General features: G+C 43.9%; 1 protein-coding gene across 8 annotated transcripts in view; it reads left to right on the top strand.

Moving 5' to 3' along the window:
- The window catches only part of PCLO (piccolo presynaptic cytomatrix protein), a 1,309,308-nt gene that overhangs the window by 1,112,494 nt on the left and 176,535 nt on the right, over window positions 1-20,279 (top strand). The gene's annotated exons all lie outside the window — the stretch shown is intronic.

The following is a 20,279-nucleotide window of genomic DNA, read 5'->3' as shown; positions in this document are numbered from 1 at the left end:
AACCTCTTATTAAGTTATAAAGTATGCTTGTCAATACATTGATTGATAATTCAAAACATAATCGAAGTTCTGAAGTGTTGCTGATTACTTCAGATCTTAGCTGATAGGGAGTTCCTGAACTTGTCTGTTTGGAATGGTAAAGTCGATCAATTATGGATTTCTCCCTTTAAGGGGCTATCATGATCTGAGGTGCTAGTCTCGATATTTTGGAATTGTCTATATTTTTCGTTTTTATTTGTAGTTACATAGGTCTTTTTCCTTGTAAGGGTTTGTGGACAATGGAGAGTGCCTAGAACATTAAACATAACATAACATTACAGAGATGCACGAAAGGTGCTCTCTGTATCCAGGGAATTCAAATATCTTGGTTCACACATTTAACTTAATTAGTGCTCTCTTCAATAAAAGTTGAAAGAAATACAGCGAACAATAAACTTTTGCTTAATTAAGTGCAGGTTATTGATTTCAGAGAAGATGAGAAGAGTTAACTAACTTATAGACGCCCAGAAAAATTAAATTGTAAAAATGTAAACATACCTAGAATTCACATACCTAGAAAATTACAAATATATACATTTGTATTTAATTTAAAATAAATAAATCACACAAGCCTCATTTCACATCATAACACATTACATGTACCAACCACACAGCACAGATAGACACAGACCCTGACAGAGACCATGCCCACTCTAACTTTACACTAGTTGTTTCTTTACTCCTTGTCTTGCAAACAACAGCAAAACTAGCCTATTTTGGCACATATTTTATAGTTTTTAACAGTTGTCTCTGTGTGTTAAGTGTCCATTGGGACCACCTGGGGCCCACATTTTTAGCCATTGTCAATTTTTTGTGACATTTCCATGTATATAACTTTATTTTATATATAAATAGCTCAAACTGTCAAAGCTACCCAGGCCCACGTGTCACTAGAGTTGTTGTAGCCTGCTGAACAGCTACAGCACAGTAGTGCTACTGACACCAATACATTTTGTCCATTATTCCACACTGCATCCACATATAGCATTCAACTTCCATGCCACTGGTACATTTTTTCTGCCATCTACTACAACCTTATAGGAGATAGTTAAATAGGTAAGCCACTTTTTGCAGTACTGTTTTAGAGACTGGGTACTTAATATATTATGAAGAGGCACAATTCAGTTTTGAAAAAGTGTGCTCTCACAATGACTACCAGTTTAAAAGCTGTTTTCACTGTGTAGGCTTACTTATATTCTCCATGAACAAGGATAGGTAAAATTAAAACCCGTAATTTGTATCTAGATGTGGGAAAATGCTTGCAAATTGTTTTTTTTCCAAGTTATGTTCCAATCAGCTTTGAAACATCTAATTTAACTGTGAAATCAGGTTTTTATATATTTTTCATAAAAAAACAGCTTCATTGTTCCTAAAATCAGTTTTACTACTTATCTCAGCTATGGGGCCAGTACACATTCCTGGTTGTGGTTAACTGCCCTTTAGAGGACAATAGCCTGGCCTCTGAGCCCAGGAAGGTGGGGGTGTTGTGAGCTACCAGCCATTTAATAGGGATTATAAACTGTGAAAGATAGAGGAACAGTTGTCAGCAAAAAGCAGCTTGTCCAGTAACACTTTTGACTTGAAGATTCCCAATAGCCTGACAGGATCTACCAACATTCATTCCTAAGCCCACTTGCTCCAGAGTCAGCAGGGAGAAACCTGTTGTTGGCACTGGCAGTGGGAAGGTAGTAGAGGTCATCTTAACTGAAGAGGCTTGGATAGAGACAGAGAAACTTGTGTTGGAATAAGGCTTTACCCAGTTTGGATTTATTCCTTCTGGGATGATGTAAAGCAAACATGAAGTGCTGCAAAAGAAGGCAGGCATAGGGTGACAAAGTATAAGAAAAAATCTCAAGCACTTGTTAGGCCATAAGATAACAAAGGCATCTCACCACCACTACCTCCTTAGAGCATTTGTGGACCTGGGAAGATGATACCTGGAGAAGGTGGTTTTACTGGAAGACAGCAGTTTCGAGAACTCCAGGATTCTGCTGGCCCACATGGACTGCATCTCGTTGACCTGTTTCTTTGCTTCACTGACACAAACAGTAAAAGGACTTTTCATCCCAATAGAATGCAGCTGACTGCAGAAACCCTGGCTAGAGAGAGACCTGGTTCCTAGACTCCTGCCCTGAGGACTTGAGACTGCAGTAGTGGCCATAATGAACTAATCCAGAAGTTGGACAAAAGTAGAATCAGTCATTTTTTCATCCTCCAGAGGACTAGGAAAAGGTTCTAAGGCTTGCCTAGGGAGGACAAAACCAGGGCAGCACAAAAATGAAGACTGTCTCACTCAGATCTATTTGCTGTGCAGAACACAGGTTCAGCAGGCTCTCACTGTGAAGTTATCCAGCCTCGTAGAGTTCTGCCTAGTTACAGCTTCACTCTTTGCTTCGCTTAGAAGATTTTGAGAACCTAAAAGGTGGCTTAGGGCCTGATTTAATGTTTGGTGGGAAACCCACTATCTCCTGCCCTTGTGGTGTACTGCCCACCATATTTATCTCTACCTGCCCGCCAGAGAGCGGTGTGTGGCCGCTCAGCATACAATTTTGTTTTGAAAAAAAACAAACTTCCAAAGCGCAAGTTTGTTTCAGTAAACAAAAACTATTAATGACCCTGGGAGTTGTCTCCCATGGCTTTGGAATCATGTTTCTTTTTTTCTTTTCTTGATTGGTAAGCTTTTCCTGGTGGTACCAAAGGGAACAAAAGTACATCAGACTATCTGCTCTAAATAGGGCAGATGGTCTTACATCAGTGACCCCAAGTCTATTGGAATGTTGGTGTATGGTTTCTGCTGGCAGAGCCAGCAGGGTACCACTAATGGAAATGTAATAGTCGTCCTAACTCTATAGAGAGCAGCTACACTATAAATTTGACCAACATGTTGCTCAACTACATTTGTGTTGGAACAAGGATTGAATTAGAGTCAGAACAGTGTTGGTCCACAGAGGATAAAAAAATCTACCAATTATTAACTTGTCTCCTACCTCCTGCAGATATTGCCTGACTGCATATACCCACGCATCACGTGCGTGTACCTTGTGTGAGTCTGCCAGTATTTGCATGTGTTCACGTTTGCTTGTGCAGGGTGATCCCACATCTACCCACAGACCACAAGGGACAATACAGTCCTGGTTCCTAGTAATTATGATTGTTGTGGTTATTTTACATTCATCTGCAATCTTTCTCCACACAATTTTTGTATCCAGTAATAAGCCTTAAAATATTGGTGCAGAGAAACACTGCTTGATTCGGAGCTTCACAGCTGAAGGGGGGAATGCAGTGTTATTGAGTTATCCACCATTTTAACCTGCACAGCTTAGAACAAGGAGGTACCAATCACACAGGGAAAGGACCACACCCTGCAGGATTACGGTTTCTCCCAGGACATGTATTACAATGAAAGATGGTGGTTCTTTTAATGAGGGTCAAAATCTTTCTGAGCAAGCATCGCTTACTTCTTAACTAAGGAAGCAACAATGGCATAGGTAGTATGTCTTCTGATGCAGACGCACTTATGTTACCAAGATGTATGCAACCAGTATAACAAGCCCCTCATATAACCTTCACTGACTCATTATTGGCTATTTCTTTATTTCCATGGGGAATTAGTACTCACACTAGGTGAATTAGACCCTTACTCAAGTTTTTCACTCTTCATTATCTCAGTGTTCTTCTAAGCTGCCATAGCAGCACAGTGAATCCACTAGGGGCAGCAGTTTCACTTTCTATCATTCCAGCTGAGGGGATTAGTCATCTGGATGTAACCTAGTTGAGAATCAAAGAGTAGACAGTCTTGTGAAGAGTGGCTAAGAATATTAGGAGATGGTTACAGATGTGGCAAGTACCTCGCCTTTCCTGATTAGGATGATTACAGTCTACTCGCCCCAGTCCTTCTACAATAGACAAATCATGATACCAAAATATTAAGGTTGCAAAAGTTGAGCAGTCAATCCCACTATGAAGCAAATGTCCCCAGTCTGGTGTGACTGCAGAGTAATTCCTTAGACCACAATAAAGGTAAGGGAGACTGATTTTGCTTGTTGTAAATATACTTAGGTAGTATGTAATGTTTAAGCAGGAGACTAGGACATTGAACCAGGAGATCCAGATCCTGGATGCATAGTATGAAAAGGTGTGTTTCATTGTGTTTCTTTTCTGCATTTCCCAACCTTCTGCCTGATGATGTCTTGGCTCTTTACACTGTGTAGATCTATTAGGAGGATACGCCTTTCTGCTAGGTAAAGGTCTCTGTTGGTCATTAAAGCTTTGTTTGTGATGCAACAGGTCTTGAAAAGTAGAGTGAGGCTGTAAATGTCTTTAGACATTGGTTGAAACCAAGTGTGAGGGACATGATAACTCATCTCATACTGTTTGACTTCTCATAGTGATGCAAGTCTTGAAGTAAAGGTTTCATGATGAAACGGAGGTATTTGGCACTGTTAGAAACTTGAGTTTCCATTATTAATGTTTGTGAGCTCGTTCTTTATTTAAAGTGTATGTTGAAAAGGCATTTGTTTATGCAGTGAATGTGATCAGATAAAGCTGGGTATCTTTGGCCTATTGCTGTATTTTAAATCTTAGGTTAGTTAGCGAGAAGAGTCTTTGTGTAGAGACTGTACAGCACTTGCAAGGAAGAAGATTGTTCCTTCTGGTATGCTAGAACTCACTGGAAAGCTCTCATTTCTGTATGTGATTGTCTGGAAGAAATGGTAACAATTGGAGAAGAAGCCAATATGGTGTTGTCAGATCCCAAGTGGGTGGGGAGAATGGATAGAAATGAAAAACATTCTTCATCTGGCACCTATTCCATTGAGTGTGTGAATTGAGGTGAGGGCTTTTCTACAGTTTGTATTTGCCAGCTTCCCTCATCAACTTGCTGAAAGAGCGACGCTACAAGATAATATTGCTTGATATACTATTTTGATTTCTCTCAAGAGGCACCTGACATAATGAGAACGCAATGTGAAATATTATTTAATTTCCTTCATGTTCAAGCCCGTTTCAAAGCTAAAAAGAGCCTGCTTAAATGCATGTACTACCTTAGGTCTGTGAAGCTAAAACACTAAGGTGTGCATACACACATTCCTTGTGCATCTACTGAACGCTTGGCACGGGGTTTCAGATTCTATGATCTCTTTTGGAGACTGCTATGAACATTATATTCAAACAAAATAAAACTTTTGTTTACAAGCACTTCAATCATAGTTATACAGCTGATACGAATAGATTAGCAGAATTATGTGCCCAATGTGAGAGCAAAATAGTATTTTAGGAGTCACACTAAGCTTTCGAGCCGTCACCGCTTTATAGGATCTCTTATGAACATCACAATCAAATACTGACTTAAAAAATACACCGACAAGCCATTTTGAAAACGCAGTCATTCGTTTTTCAATTTCTTGCGTCTGCATGAAGGCGCAGCTTCATCCTTTTCCCGCAGGCAATGGCACAGCTGATGCTTTGTATATTTATACTAATTTAAAATATGTTGCCAGTCTTTTGGCTACAGTGAGACTCGATTTTAGACGCTTACCATGAGAATATTGCTCACATTTCAGAAATAAAAACGTATTTTTATTTCGTATTGTGTGCAACGGTTGAGTTGGTTTTATTGCAAATGTTGTCTAGTATTGTTCTATGGTCCAGAAGCCGCTGTTTTGTCAAACACATACACTGCCCTTTTGATGGTATTGTGCGTCCAGCCTGCACAATATTTGGCGCTTGACTGCATTTCCCATCGGAATAATTCCCGCCGTTATATAATGTGCCTGTGATGCTGAAATGGTCGGCAGTCATTTTGCATTCTGCCTCCTTCCCTTCACTCCATCGGACCCTGTGATTCAGTTAGAGGATGTCAGTGTTTGCGCTCATCTTAGCTGTTCCAATTAACAAACATCAGAAAGAGGGTGTTGATACAATGCTGTGAGAAGTAATTATTTCTGGATAATGAACCTGCTTTATAACTTCATTTTATTTCCCAGAGCGATATGGAAATGGTTGCATGTAGAAAGGCACCGAACACTAGTTGAATACCAATTCGATCTCACATCACCAGCACGGAGTGGCGCTCGGTAAGCAGACGCGTTTGCTCAATAGTGCACTGGTAGGAGAACGCGGAAATAATATCCCTTCACACGCACGCTTGTCCATAGGTAATGATACTTCGTTTGTCTTATCAGACGTACGATGTGTGTTTGCAGAAATTTCGGGGAAAATAGCTGAGAAGTTAAGGGGCGTGATTTTCGAAATACACACTGCTACTATACAACAGAAGGGGACACAGTATTAGATATCGGAGACGTAAGATAAACAAAGAGTAGGCCATGTACAGCCTTAGTCTTAGATGTTGACTGTGCAACCCACTTAATGGTATTCCCGCCGCAGGACCGGCTTTAGCGCTGGTGGCGCCCAGTGTAACAATGATTGTAGGCTGCCCCCAAAGCCTCCGCTACGGATTCCCTCCCTACCAGCCTTTAACAGTGCCACTCAAGTCTCCATAACCACTCTCCCTCAGGTGCGCTTAGCTAGTTTTATAGCATCACTCGTACAAGTGTAGGGTAGGGTGTCAGAGTACAGAGACAATCAATCCTACCTGTGTAAATCAGGGTGTAGGGAATGACAGAGGACTGCAAGGTGTAGGAGTCACAGGTCATCCATACTGGTAGGCAGCGCATTTTAAGAGTCCTTGGTCTGGAGAAGCACAAACTCCTAATTTAAAATCTAACACCATGGTTGGGGGTTATCTTTAAGAAATGATCTCTACCCAAATGAACACTTTGTGCAACATTAGGATAATGAAAGATGGGGAAAAATCATAATGATCTAATCTGTACCTTGGTGTTTTCAGGCAGCTCTTTGATGGCAGTTAATAACTTACTGTTCTATATTAGGGTCTTAACTTATGAACTGCAAGTAACAGAGGTTCTTTCTGACAAAAGCAGTTACACTCTGACCTTTTTACATTATATGCACTTTGTGATCTGCATGGTACACTTTCTTTGTAGCAGACAAAATAACCCTCTGCATTACCTTATGATAGAGTCAAAACTTCCACTAGACAGGACTCCTATTTCTCTCTACAGAAAGAACATTAATCACAGAGTTAGCTTGACATTTTTATTGTTGCCTGAAAATAGCTGGATGCAGCAGGGGCTTTTAAAATCATAATACACTTGCAAACACAGCTCCCCCCACCCAAAGTCAACACCTGGTGCACTGGCACCGGTTGCATCGCCCTAGCCCTGTCCCGGCACATAGGCGCTGGAAGTAGGTGTGTGGGGATGAGGGAGTTCTGCAGCACTCCCAAAATATCCACGCTGGAGTTCAGAAGGTGAATGAGCAATAAAGATGCCATTAGAGGTATTTTGTGTTTATCTTGTCCCGTTGGATGTGCGTTTAAAGACAAAGGTCAACTGTCAGTCTGTCTTCTGACAATTTGCTGCCTATTCTTTTAACAAAGAAACTCGTGTTAACTTTCTATCTCTGACTGAAAAGAGAGTCATTTTGTAAAAGTGACCCAAGTGACAATTTTGCTGAGGTACAGGATTTAAGGTGTATTTGTTTTTCCAGCATATGGCAAAATGTAAGTACCTGTAAATGAACCTTACAGATTTCGAAATATACCCGCAATTAGGAAAGCACAACTTTCTAGTAATTCTGAAGTGTGATGAAACAAAGATTTTTAACAGGAGCAAAACAAACCAAGACACTTTACTTGGTGATGTGCAAATGATAGGTATCTGCTGAAAATCGATTTCCAAACAATATCTATTGTGCACTATACAGTTTTTCAGTAAAACTGTATATCTGTGCAAATTTAGTGGCCATTTCAGAGGAAAGTGTGCTGCTTGAGGTAGTAGTAGTAGTATAAAACTTTATTCGGTTAGATAACCATAAAAGTAAAGTGCAAATACAGTACCTTAAGTGCAAATCATAATAAATATACAAACGGTGTAGAGGCATATATAGAAGCAATGAATACATCAAAAATCAATGAATAATAAAAAAGATGCATCATATTGATAAGGTATAACTAGATAAGCATGTAAACTAAAAACCTGCACCTCAAAATTAAAAGGAATACAATAAGAATATATTAAGCTAAAACGATAGACACCCAGATGTGCATAGTAAATAAGTCTTATTACATAGGGAGATGTAATAGAGACAAGAATTACATTGCTCATATTGCAGTAGAAAGCTGTCAAATTTATTATTTGCCCATAATTCTGCGAAGCTTAACACAGTCTGTGATATATCTAAAAGCTCTGCAATAAACTAACGCTATTTGCAGTAGTTACAGATACAACAGTGCTAGCCTACATTGTGTAAAATGCAAAGTCTTAAGCAATGGCCTGAGTATACATTTTCTTGGTGCACTATAAAGGCCACAAAGAAGAAGTGCACTTGTGATTGAGATGTGTATGATTCACATGGTCATACTGCCAGATCATTATTGTTTTGGGCGGATGCTGGATATGAAACCAGGCAATGCGCCCTGTTGAGACGAAACCTTACCAAATAAAAATGCTGTTCACTATGAATGGTAAGTGAATAAGTTTCTATATCACTAGTGAGCACCAAAACAGCATGCATTCCCACTGCCCTGTTTTCATACTCCCCCTGATCGCTCTCCCTTCTTATATGGTCCAGGAGTGCTTTTTTGATAGGCAATTTCATCCATCTTGTTATATTCTGCAGCCTATCAAAAAGCGCTTGTTGGCCTATTTTAGTCAGTTGATCTTTACTGTAGCCGATGAATATTACAGGCTTTATAAGGGGCCAAGCAGTTCTTAATCACTGCTATATTCAGTGCAGCTGCGGGCGATACCCGGTAGACAGCCATAGCATGATTGGCGCTAGCTTAACAGTGTTACGTAGATATCTGCTCCCTAATTCTTCCTCACAAATGATGTCAGGTACACATCCCAGTAAGCTTAATAACTTACGGTGAAAAATATTTTCAGCAGATTACAACAATACCAGGTTCTGCCATCCCCATAGGCCTACTCCATAGGTGGCTGCCACATTCCATCTAGTCTTGTAGACACCCAAAGGAGATGACCCCAGCTTCTTAGTGGTCTTAAAGATATACACTATATTTTGATCGTTAGGTGCGTTTAACTTTAAAAAGATGCTCCCAAGTTAACATTTGTAGTCAAATGGGAGCACAAGATACTTGAAGGTGCTTACTGTCTGTAATTTAGTGTTCTTTATCGGAAAAGATCTTCTCATACCCTTTAGGTCTGCTACATACCAGAGTACATGATTTTGACTTACTGGTTTGCAGCCCTAGTGAATCCATAAACTCCATGGATATCTAGCAGCCTTTGCATGCCAATACCCATTTTGGACATTAGTACACAATCGTCTGAATACACGAGTATGGGTAGACCTCTTAACCCCACCCTTGGGGGGTCAGCCACTATCTTCAATAGGTTGTGGTCCAGGTCATTAATATATAGGCTGAACAAAAATGGGGCAAAGACAGAGCCTTTCCGAACTCCCTTACTGATGATAATTCGAGTAGTATATTCACCATTTGGTCCATACCTAATGCACCAATAACCTCCTGATGCAATTGGCAAAGATTTGCACTAACCTTGCCTCCACTCCCAAAGTCAGCAGCTTCAAACAGAGTCTCCCTCTGTCAACATTATTGAAAGCTGCGCTGAGGTCCATGAATGCAAGGTACAGGCAACCACCCTTATTCTGTACATACTTATTATACAAGAGAGAGAGATTCAGGCACTACTCTATAGTAACTAAACCATATCTAAATCCAGATTGCAAGGGGGATAGAATGCTCTCCTCGGTTGCCCAAGTGTCTGATGATCCAGGAGTATCCTGCCCAACACCTTTGCTGTGGAGTCTAGAATTGAAATTAGGTGTTAGCATTTGGGGGCCTCCCTGTCGCCCTTCTTGAATATTGGTGCTATTATGGCTTTTGACCATGACCTCAGGGACCACATGCCATTGTGCTATTCAGAGCAGTTACCAAGACTGGTCCCCACAGATCCATGTTGTTCTCAAAAAGGTCTATTGGGCTTGATGATTTGTAATTAGGACATCTCATTACAGCATGTTCTACCTCATCTATGGTTACTAACCATGGTTCACTTTCCTCAAAGGCAGCAATGATGTCTTTGTCTTCCCTATCCTGGGTTTCCAAGGTTGGTGCTTCAAATGCCTTTTTAAGATAGATTACCCATCTAGAGGACTGGATGGGAATGTCCATGTTGGTATTATGGCTGTTACTTAAGTACAGTGCATTACTGCCTTCCAGAATGTAATTGTATTTTTGGACAGACTGGCTTTCTATAGCTCTTTCCATGCTTCCCTTCTTACTGTGTCTTTCCTTTCACTGAGGACAGCCTTATACAACCGTCTACAGCACAGCACTTCCTCCAAAACTATAGGGGATTTCTTCAGAGTCTTTAATAACAATCTGTGGGCTTTTGAACCACTTGTGGATCTTTACAGTGTGATGCTCATTAGTATCTAGTAAAGGTTCAGTGGTACCTACAAAGAGCTAAATAAGCCTCCAGTATGTCCCCTGGTGTTGCATTGGTGTCCAAACATGTGAGGACATTACTGCAGCACCTCACAAAACTACATGCAATTCCCCAGGTCCACATCTGCCCACTTACACCTAATACCTCTGTTTTTTGGATATTCTAGTAATGGCTTAGAGTGAGTGTGATTTGGGGCTAACAGCCCCAGACATAGCTGGAGCACTAAGGGATTATGGTCACTTTTATCACTGGGGTCAATCAAAAAATGACAGACTTCCCCTCTCATCTCTAGTGAAACTGCAATATAATCAAGCTGCCCTTACCTCTCCCGTGAACAATACTTGCCAGCTGGCTGGATTCTTCAACAAGTGAGCTGTAAGTATAAGATTATATCTAACCAGTAATTTATTTAGCAAATCACCAAATGTATTATGCTAAAAATGCGGGGCGGTCGCCATGAGCACTATCCCATTAGCCACACACGGAGTTATAATAGGCTGGGCACCTTCTACACTTAAACCTTCCCCCCCAAAATAATATAGTAATCGCTCCTTAATCTACCTATACCTATTCCTTTAGTTAGTGCAGTGTCCAACTAATCCACAATTGTCACATCCCCACATATAAAATTATTATGATATGTTTATCAATGCTATAAAAGGGAGCAATCCAAAGTTTAGACACACAATCTGGAAATGGGGTGAATCAAGATGCCTATCTATTATCTAACAGGGCATGGATGTACAAATCAGAGTCAGTAAACCACCTCTGTTATGCCCATGAGCAACAGGCAAAGCTGGTGTTGTTAGAGCAAATAACCCATTCAGATGTACACTTTCACACGTTTAGGTTTCCTGTAGACAAATTATATTGTAATCACCCATTATGCTTGTCCAGTTTGGATCTGTCAGCTTCTGGACAATCCCTGCAACATTCCAGACTAAAATAGTGGTGTCCTTTATGAGAATAGAAGTAGATTGACCAACTTTCTGAGTACAAGCCCTGTTCCTTCATAGGACCGTAATTGTCTAGAGATGGGCAGGGCAAGCCAGGGCCTGAGAAAGATTATTACCTTCCATTCCTAGGCCAACCAATTCTCCTCCCCCTGCCGATCCAGCCCGAATTTGGAAGGTGCCTTCTTCTACTATTGACCTTCACAGTTTTATCTCGTGGCCCCGGAGACCTTGACGTATGTTCCTCGTTTGGCTGTTGCTCACCTTCGGTGTTCCCCAGTCAGCATCAGCTTTGGCTGAGAAGCAAATTTGGGTGAGTATGTCAACAAGCACAGTCTGGAATCTACTCGCTGGAAGGACTGCAGGATCATACACAACTTGAACCAGGAAGTTGGGCTTAAAGAAAAAACTCAGTGGTACTGCTCTAACGGTACAGTTACCTTTAGGGCACTTTGCTAGCCTATGCGATATCATGGCAACCTGATGAGCATTAGAAAAGTTGATAGTGCAATCAACGTGATCCCTTTTCACTGTATTGCCTAGCCAGAAACTCTCTGCACTTAAATAATATTCTGTAATGCACAGTTACTACTCAGATCCCACAAAGATGTGTGTAAGAAAGTGCCCTTGTTAGCATGGTTTACCCCCCCTACTTTTTGCCTGATATTGATGCCAACTTGACCGAGACTGTGCAGGGATCCTGCTAACCAGGCCCCAGCACAGTGTTCTTTCCCAAAAACGGTACCATTGTTCCCACAATTGGCACATCCCTGGCACACAGTTAAGTCCTTGTACCAAGGGCTGCAGCATGTATTATACCACCCGGGGGGACCCCTCACCAAGCACATGCACACTGCCATTACAGCCTGTGTGTGCTGGTGGGGTGAAAAAGTCAACGTCGACATGGCACCCCTCTCAGGGTGCCATGCCCACAAACCACTGCCTCTGGCATAGGTAAGTCACCCCTCTAGCAGGCCTTACGGCCCTCAGGCAGGGTGCACTATACCACAGGTGAGGGCATAGCTGCATAAACAATATTCCCCTACAGAGTCTAAGTCTATTCTCAAACATTGTAAGTGCAGTGTGGCCATATTGAGTATATGGGCTGGGAGTTTGTCATTACGAACTCCACAGCTCCATAATGCCTTCACTGAATACTAGGAAGGTTGGTATCAAACGTCTCAGCACAACAGACCCACACTGATGCCAGTGTTAGATTTATCGGAAAATGCACCCAGAGAGCATCTTAGAGATGCCCCCTGTAGGTTGGCCAAACTGCTAGTGCAGGATTGACTAGTCTGTGCCAGCCTGCCTCTTCCAGATGAGTTTCTGACCACATGGGGTGAGAGCCTTTGTTGTCTCTGTGGCCAGAAACAAAGCCTGCACTGGGTGGAGGTGCAGGAACTGTAACACCTGGCAGTGAGCCTCAAAGGCTAAGGCCTCTTGTTACAGTGCCCCAGGTCACTCCAGCTAGTGGAGATACCACCCCCTGGACAAAGCCACACTTTTGGCGGCAAGTCCTGTGGGAAAATAAGGAGCAGTGACCACCTCAGCTGGGTCCACCCCTAGGGTGTCCAGAGCTGAGGTGACGCCCTCCTTGCAAAATCCTCCATCTTAGTTTGGAGTACAGGGACCAATAGGGTTAGGTCTGTGTCCCCCTCCCCAAAAGAAGTGGACACAGTAAGGGTGTATTTACCCTCAGGGGCAGTAGTCATTGGCTACTGCCCTCTGACCCCTGTCAGAGGATTTAAGGGCTCCCCTGAACCTAGCTCATCGGATTCCTGGCGACCTTACAAGAAGAAAGAAGAAGGGCTACTAAGCTGAAACCCAGCAGAGAAGGCTGAAGGCAAAAACTGACTTGGCCCCAACCCTACCAGCCTGTCTCCGGCTTCTAAAGCAATGCTAAAAGAAGGCAAGGCGTCCTGCAAGACCTGAGACCTCTGAAAAGCCTCACAAGGACTGCCTGCACCCCAGAGGGCCAAGAACTCCTGTGGACAGCGGCCCTGTCCAAGATAAAACGCCATCCAAGGACTCCAGAGTCTCCCTGGATCCGTGAGTCCTGTCCACTCTGCACCCAATGCCCATGGCCCGTGTCCAGGTGGCCTAACTGACTGAAGCTGTTCCCCAGGCAATTCTGAGCACGTGCCCACCCTGGGTTGACCCCCTCCTGTCCAACACGACAACACCTGCAGCCTAAATCCGGAGGCCCCCCGACGGCAACAGAACCTGAAGAAGATTCCCAATGCAAAAATATAACCCTGCACTCACAGCCCCCTGGCCTTGGGGAACCCGACCTTTGGTGCAAGGATGTCCAGCAGGTACCCCCCTTTCTTATCCAGCCTTTGACTTCCCAGAGCCGACCCCCTGGACTTCACCTGCATCATCTTTGTGACCCCTGGGGTCCCCCTATAGGAAAGCATTGGGAGCCTGACGTTGTGTTTGCACCCTGCAACTGGCCCCCCCTGCGCCACTATGGGTGTGTGTTTGGTGCTGACCTGTGGGCCCCCCTGGTGCTCCTCTAAACCCCCCAGGTCTGCCCTCTGAAAACTTGCATACTTACCTGCAAGCAGGCCTGATTCCGAGTGCCCCCAGTCTCCATAGAAGCCCATGTTAAACCAACCTCAGCTTTGACCTCTGCACCCGTCCGGCCCCCTGTTGCTGGTGGTGGGTGTTTTGGGTTAACTTGAACCCCAACCTGTGGACATCCTGAGCCCCCGGAGACTGGAACCTTAAATCTTGTACTTACCTTGAAACTGTGCTAACTTTTCTTTCCCTGTAGAACTGTTTCTGAAAATTGCACTGTCAACTTTTAAAACAAATTAATGCTATTTATTAAAAAAACATATAACATGCCAATTTGAGGCAAAGTGGTATTGATACATTTGTTGAATACTTACTTGCAGATGTACTTACCTGCAACTTGAATCTTGTGGTTCTAGAAGTAAAGTACAAAATATATTTTTGCTATATAAAAACAAATGGAGTGGCTTTAGTCATTGAGCGTGTGCTTCATTTATTGCCTGTGTGTGTACAACAAATGCTTTGCACTACCCTCTGATAAGCCTAACTGCTCGACCACACTACCACAAAAGAGTGCATTAGGTTTAGCTGTTTTAGCCTCTGTTAAACCTCTGGGGAAGCTCTGGACTCTGTGAACACTAAGGGCCAGATGTAGCAAAGGGTTTTTCCCATTCTGTGTCAATGGGAAAATGTGTTCGTACATATGGCCCTTAATCTCATGTTGATATAGTATATACAGAGCCAGTGTCCTACATTGGTGGATCATCGGTGGGGTCTACTGCTTTGCATTTGCTGGACTATTCAGCCAATACCTGATCACACAACTAAATTCCAAAATTGCCTTTAAAAACTGATTTTTGAATTTGGCAAATTTTTAAAAGTCCTGCTAGGGCCTTGGTTAAGTCCCCTTTAGCATTTCTTTTTAGATTTAAAAGTTATTTTAAGTTGGAGGTTAGTAACTAGAAATAGTTTTTAGTTCCTAAAACGAATCCCCAACTTTAGTAACATAATGAGCAGCTCAGATTAAATGTTTGTGGAGCTCAACTTCACCCCTTACCTCCATCTAGGAATGCGAGAGGTAAAGACCCTCAGCAGACTGAAAACAATTAAAACAGGATGCAACCCTACCAAGGTCAAGCTCCAGGAGCTCTTGGCAGAATATACAAGGGACCACCCTGCTGAGGAGGAAGACCCCCCTCCTTAGATAGAGAAGATGTTAGAGATGAGGAGGATGAACTCCCTCTCCTCACCTAACTAGGGAGATCAGGGGCCCAAGGCCCCTCTCTCCTCTCCAAGGATAGTGATCACAGGATCTGGATCTTCCATAGGGGGAGTCCAGTTCCTCTGGGAACATTGAGGGCAGCTGCAATGATGAGGACCTCCTTTTAGCAAGGGCGGGCAAACGATCAGCTTTGGTGCAACAGCTCCTAGCAATAGAGAGGGAGAGAGCAGAACTGGGCTTAGCACCCATTAATGGTGACAGCAACTTAATTCTGATGTCCTAAAAATCCCCAAAGGGATTGTCTCTAAATATGAAGAAGATGATGATATCACCACAAATTGTTCACAGCTTTGAGAGAGCTTGTGCAACCAGAAAACTAAACAGATCTCATCGGGGAGCTCTCCCTTGGGAACTGTTTACTAGTAAGTTTAGGGATAGACTCCTCACACTCACTGGTACAGATGCTGAATCCTATGACAACAAAAAGCCTACCCTGATTGAGGGTTTTGGATTCACCACTGTGGGTTTTGGATTCATCACTGTGAGCCCCCCTGAACATTAGGTTTAGGGGGGCTCATAAAACCTTGAGCCAGTCCTGGTTTGATTTTGTAGACTACTTAGTGAAAACACTAGATGGTTGGATAACTGGCAGTGGAGTGCATGACTATGATGGGTTTTGTAATTTGTTTATGAAAGACAATCTTTTAAGTTACTGCTTCAATGACAAGTTGCATCAATATCTGGTAGACCTAGGTCCAATTTGTCCCCAGGAATTGGGAAAGAAGGCAGACCATTGGGTCAAGACATGGGTGACTAAGACTTCCACTGGGGGTTACCAGAAGAAAGGGGTCATTATGCCTCCCAAGGGAAGGTTGGTGAGACACCTAAGGACAAAAACAGAGCCTTCACAAGAACCCCAAAAACCTGCACAGGAGGGTGGGCCCCAAGCCTCTTCACAGTCCTCACAAGGGTACAAGGATAAAAACCTTTGATCCCAAAAAGGCCTGGTGTCACAACAGTAAACAGCATGGACACCAAACTGGAGACTAGACCTGTCCCAAAAAGAATCTCCCTAGCACTGCTCCAGTTAGTACTGGTATAGCCAGTCTCCAGGTGGAATCAACAGTGTGCCCAGAGCAAATCAGGGTCCACACTGAAACTACTTTGGTCTCTGACAGTGGTGTAGATGTAGCCACACTTGCTCTTTGGCCCCCTAACATGCAATAATACAGGCAGCATCTCTTGATTAATGGGACAAAGGTAGAAGCCCTGAGGGATAGAGGTACCAGTGTCACCATGGTGACAGCGAAACTGGTTTCCCCAGGACAGTATTTGGCTGGACAAACATATCCAGTTACCAATGCTGGCAATGTTCCTAAAGTCCATCTCATGGCTATGGTGACTTTAGAATGGGGAGAGGTTACTGGCCTAAAGCAGGTAGTGGTCTTTTCTGCAATCCCAGTGGAATGCTTGCTAGGGATTGATCTGGAGCCCTCAGTTTGGGCAGAGGTAGAACTCAAAACCTTTGCAGCTATGCTGGGAATCCCTGAACTGGTGTGTGTGAAAACCAGAGCATAGAGCACAGCACATGGTGAAAAAGAAGTGTTGGAGCCTGGAATAATGGCCCAACCTTCCAGGAGAAAAGGCAAGAAGACTGGGGGACCAGCTTCTGAGCAGCACACAAAACAAGACCTCTCTTCTCAGGAGGATGTATTATCCACTGAGGGAACTGAGTCCATGTAGATGGATCCTTACAAGGCAGAGCTCTTGGGCCCAGGGGGACCCTTAATGGAGCAGCTGTGCCAGGGTTAAAAGGCTTGTCCCACTCTTGAAGGACTGAGGCAGCAAGCAGCTGCACAGGCAAGTGGAGAGGTCAGTGGCTTCCACAGGGTCTATTGGGAAGATGGGCTCCTTTACACGGAAGCCAGAGTCCCCAAACCTGGTGCAACCAGGAAAGTGGTAGTTTCTCAGTGATTTAGGGAGTTTATCCTAACTGTGGCCCATGACATCCCCATAGCTGGGTACCTGGGACAAATAAAAATGTGGAGTAGGCTTGTCAGCCACTTCTATTGACCTAATGTGCCCCAGAAGGTGAAGGAGTTTTGTAACTCCTGTGTTACCTGCCAAGCCAGTAGTAAAGCAGGTGGCTACCCAAAGGCCCCCTCATTCCACTACCTGTGGTGGGGGTTCCCTTTGAAAGGGTTGGTGTGGACATTGTTGGTCAACCTGAGCCACCCACAGCCTCAGGGAGTCAGTACTTACTGGGAGTAGTAGATCATGCTACCAGATACCCTGAAGCAATTCCCCTTAAGCCTATTTCAGCTCCTGCAGTAGCCAAGGCCCTGATTGGTATTTTTACCAGAGTAGGGTTTCCTAAGGAGGTGGTTGCTGACAGAGGTACAAACTTCATGTCAGCTTACCTAAAGTACATGTGGAATCAGTGTGGGGTGACGTATAAGTTCACCACACCATATAATCCACAAACCAATGAACTTGTTGAGAGATTCAATAAGACATTGAAGGGTATGATCATGGGGCTCCCTGAAAAACTCAAGAGGAGATGGAATGACCTCCTGCCATGCTTGCTTTTTGCTTACAGAGAGTTGCCTCACAAGGGATTAGGGATTTCCCCTTTTGAACTTCTGTTTGGCCACCCTGTAAGGGGACCATTTGCACTTGTAAAAGAAGACTGGGAGAGACCTCTCCAAGAGCCTAAACAAGATGTGGTGGACTATGTGCTTGGCCTCCACTCAAGGTTGGCTGAGTACATGGAAAAGGCATCCAAAAAGCTTGAGGCCAGCCAACAGCTCCAGAAGCAGTGGTATGACCAAAAGACTGCATTGGTAGAATTCAAACCAGGGCAGAAGTTATGGGTTCTAGAGTCTGTTACTCCCAGGGCACTTCAGGACAGATGGAGTGTCCCTTACCCTATCCTAGAGAAAAAGAGTGAGGTCACCTAGTTGGTATACCTGGGCACCAGCAGGACACCCAAAGGGTGATCCATGTAAACTGCCTAAAGCTCTGTTGTGACAGGGGAGATGTAACCATGCTGATGGTTACTGACAAGGAGCAGGAAGCAGAGAGTGAGCCTCTCCCTGACCTCCTCTCAAATGACCCTAAAGATGGGTCAGTTGATGGAGTTGTCTATTCAGGCACCCTCACTGCCCAACAGCAAGCTGACTGCCGGCAAGTCCTATAGCAGTTTGCTGGGCTCTTCTCTTTGACGCCTAGACAGACCCACCTGTGTACCCATGATGTGGACACAGGAGACAGTTTACCTGTTAAAACAAAATTCTTTAGTCAGTCTGACCAAGTCAAAGAGAGCTTCAAAGTGGAAGTCCACAAGATGCTCGATTTAGGGGTTATTGAGCCCTCTGATAGTCCCTGGGCTAGCCCGGTGGTCTTAGTCCACAAACCTCATTCACAAGATGGCAAGAGAGAAATGAGGTACTGCATGGACTGTAGGGGCCTCAACTCTGTAAGCAAGACAGATGCTCACCCTAGACCAAGAGCAGATGAGCTGATTGACAAGTTAGATGCAGCCAAATTCCTTAGTACCTTTGACTTAACTGCAGAGTACTGGCAAATTAGGATGGCACCTGGAAGATAAGAGAAGACTGCATTCTCCACACCTGATGGGCATTATCAGTTTACTGTTATGCCCTTTAGTTTAAAAAATGCCCCTGCCACCTTCCAAAGGTTGGTGAATCAAGTCCTTGCTGGCTTGGAGTCCTTTAGTGCAGCATATCTAGATAATATTGCTGTCTTTAGCTCCTCTTGGCTGGATCACCTGATCCATCTGGGGAAGGTTTTGCAGACCTTGCAATCAGCAGACCTCACTGTCAAGGCATCAACATGCCATATAGGGCAGGGCACTGTTGTATTCTTGGGCCACTTTGTAGGTAGAGGCCAAGTGCAACCCTTACAGCCCAAGACAATTCTGGACTGCAAAACTCCAAAAACCCAGACTAAGGTCAGGGCATGCCTTGGCTTGTTTGGGTAATATAGGAGGTTTGTGAAGGGGTATGGATCCATTGTGACTCTCTTCATAGAACTCGCCTCAAAGAAAATGCCCAGAAAAGTAAACTGGAATCTTGACTGGCAAAAGGCCTTTGAAACCTTGAAGGAGGCAATGTGCTCAGCACAAGTTCTCAAAGCTCCTGATTATTCTAAGCAGCTCTTTGTGCAGACAGATGCCTCTGAACATGGGATAGGAACAATCCTATCCCATACCAATCATGATGGTCATGACCAGCCGGTTGCTTTCATTAGCAGGATGTTACTCCCCAGGGACCAGTGTTGGAGTGCCATTGAGAGGGAGACCTTTGCTGTGGTTTGGTCCCCAAAAAAGCTGAGACCCTACTTGTTTGGTACATTGTTTAAACTAACCACATACCTCTCAGATGGCTGATGCAAATGAAAGGTGAGAACCCTAAACTTTTGAGGTGGTCCATCCTCCTACAGGAAATTAGCTTTTCAGTAGAACACCGACCTGGGACTCCCCATGCCAATGCATATGGCCTTTCAAGGTTCTTCCACTTAGACAATGAAGACTCTCTTAGGAAAGGTTAGTCTCATCCTCTTTCATTTGGGAGCGGGTTGTGTAGGAAAGTGCCCTTGTTGCCATGGTTACCCCCATTTGTTTGTCATTTATTGATGCCAACTTGATTGAGAGTGTGCTGGGATCCTGCTAACCAGTCCCCAGCACCAGTGTTCTTTCCCAAAAACTGTGCCATTGTTCCCACAATTGGCACATCCCTGGCACACAGTTAAGTCCCTTGTAAAAGTTACCCATGATACCAAGGGCCCTGTGGCCAGGGAAGGTCCTCTAAGAGCTGCAGCATGTATTAAACCACCCTGGGGGACCCCTCACCAAGCACAAGCACACTGCAATTAAAGCTTGTGTGTGTTGGTGGGGAGAAAAAGTCAAAGACGACATGGCGCCCCTCTCAGGGTGCCATGCCCACAAACCACTGCCTGTGGCATAGGTAAGTCACCCCTCTAGCAGGCCTTACAGCCCTTAGGCAG

This window comes from Pleurodeles waltl, chromosome 4_1, assembly GCF_031143425.1.
Source record: "Pleurodeles waltl isolate 20211129_DDA chromosome 4_1, aPleWal1.hap1.20221129, whole genome shotgun sequence".
Lineage (NCBI taxonomy): Eukaryota > Metazoa > Chordata > Amphibia > Caudata > Salamandridae > Pleurodeles > Pleurodeles waltl.
This window is presented reverse-complemented; position numbering and strand designations above follow the sequence as displayed.